Genomic DNA, 2,244 nt, shown 5'->3' with positions numbered 1-2,244 from the left:
CTCTCTCTCTCTCTCTCTCTCTCTCTCTCTCTCTCTCTCTCTCTCTCTCTCTCCTCTTTCTCTCTTTTAAAAACTCTCTGGATGGCTAATCTTTGTTTTTTTTTTATTTACATTCAATTCAGTCTTTACCTCAGGTTCCCATTTGATTTGACTGAGCCCCTTGATTCTTAGAAAGAGACAGCAAGTACAAGTACAGACAATAAAATAGCTAGATGGGACCCAACCCTGAAATTACCATTTCTACTATGCCTGGGACTGGAACCAAACTCCTCTATCCCAGGCTGACCGTCAACTGAGGAATCTTTCTGCCTTTGTAAGCATAAACGAAAAAACTTAGCTGGGTAGGATTTTGCCCTGTGATCACCACTGGCCTTGGGAATACAAATGTATGTCACTACTTCTTCTAGACATACAACTCAAATCCTCATATTTTAAGACAAGTATTTTAGCATCTGATCTATCATCTGAGTGCCCGCATTAACCACAAATCTTAATGTGTATTAAATACTATAAAACACAGTATTACATTGTTAACATTTGACATTAACTTCATAATTAATATATAATTAGTATTATTTTCTAATAATTGTTTACCTCTGAATATTTAAATGACTTTTAAAAATATTTTATAAGTTTAAGGTCTCAATATCTCCCAATAGAATTCATTTATTTATCATGTATTCAATTTACTAGCTGTTTGTTAAATACTAAAATGTGTCACTAAAAATGTGTTATTTCTTTCCCCTTACAATATTTTTGAGGCTGTAATTCACTGAGTACAAGAACTCACTTTCTTATAGACAAGGCTTGTATGAAATCAGCAGAGACACTGTGGTGGTTTGTATATGCTTGGCCCAGGGACTGGCATTATTAGGAGGTGTGGCCTTGGAGTAGGTATGTCACTGTGGGCATAGACTTTAAGACCCACTTTCTAGCTGCCTAGAGGTCATTCGTCTCTTAGAGGCTGGCAGATGAAGATATAAATCTCTCAGCTCCTCCTGTACCATGCCTGCCTGGACGCTGCCATGTTTCTGCTTTGATGATAATGGACTGAATCTTTGAACCAGTAAGCCAGCCCCAATTAAATATCCTTATGACTTTCCCTAGTCATAGTGTCTGTTCGCAGCAGTAGAACCCTAAACCAGACACCATTCCTGTATTCTAGCTATGAAGGAAGACTGTGCTTATCTTAAGAGGTCGATTGAGTGAGGAATCCCAAAGTCCCAAATAACCCATCTAAGGAGGCTTACCTCTCAACATAGTCTTGGCGTACTTGCATTTTCTTCTGTGAATTCTACACAGTGTTAGGACTATTGCCAGCAAAGTGCATGTAATACTGTCTAGTGAAAACCAGATGAAAACTGCATACATGTTTTTTTTTTTATATCATACCACCAGTGTGTAGATTCATGGTATTCACATCTTGCAACATGTTCACTATGCATATTATATAGCAAATTGCTAACTCAATGATTTCCAAAAATGTCTTTAAGAAATTACAGGATATTTCAGGATAAAAATGACATGTGGACATTTTAAATCACAAACTATTTCAATATATATATTCAGCTATCCAAACAGATATGCTCCTGCTCTACAAAATATAAGTCAGCACAGACTGTTTATGATTTGTGATGGTTTAAGAATTCTTTGGACATTTTATGATGGGAGAATGTAATTAACATTCAGTAGAAACTATTACAAACATTTCATATTTTAACTTAATCTGGGGTAGCAATGCCTGGTGTTTCTTGGTGTTGGAAGCAGGAACCTCAAGGTGAAGAATCTGGCCACTGCAGTGTACCCGGTGGTTAAGGCGTGGTGTTTGGCAGCTTAGGTGTATTAAATATACTTTATTTGCACTGTTTTCAACTTACTGAGAGCTTTATTAGAAGGTAGCCTACTTATATCTGGAAGGTGTACCAGGCACATAACCAGAATAATGTCTACTTAAAGCAGAATACCTCTGCTCTTGATTTTCTCTACAGTTTGTTAAAATACATATGCACCTTTCCTTAAGTCTAAATCTGATTCTAAATCAGATTCCTTTAATAAAGTCTTCCTTTATTTGACTTATCTAATACACAACTGTCTAAATAGAGATTTCAAGAACTGGTAAATATAACAAACCTCATAGAAAATTTGAGAGCACGCCTTTAATCCCAGCACTTGGGAGGCAGAGGCAGGTGGATTTCTGAGTTCAAGGCCAGCCTGGTCTACAAAGTGAGTTCCAGGACAGCCAGG

At 37.0% G+C, this 2,244-nt stretch overlaps 1 protein-coding gene across 1 annotated transcript in view; it reads right to left on the bottom strand.

Annotated features, from left to right (window-relative positions):
- The window catches only part of Malrd1 (MAM and LDL receptor class A domain containing 1), a 658,259-nt gene that overhangs the window by 343,104 nt on the left and 312,911 nt on the right, over nt 1-2,244 (bottom strand). The gene's annotated exons all lie outside the window — the stretch shown is intronic.

Source organism: Mus pahari, chromosome 3 (genome assembly GCF_900095145.1).
Source record: "Mus pahari chromosome 3, PAHARI_EIJ_v1.1, whole genome shotgun sequence".
Lineage (NCBI taxonomy): Eukaryota > Metazoa > Chordata > Mammalia > Rodentia > Muridae > Mus > Mus pahari.
The sequence above is the reverse complement of the archived record's forward strand: the minus strand, read 5'-3'. Positions and strand labels throughout refer to the sequence as shown.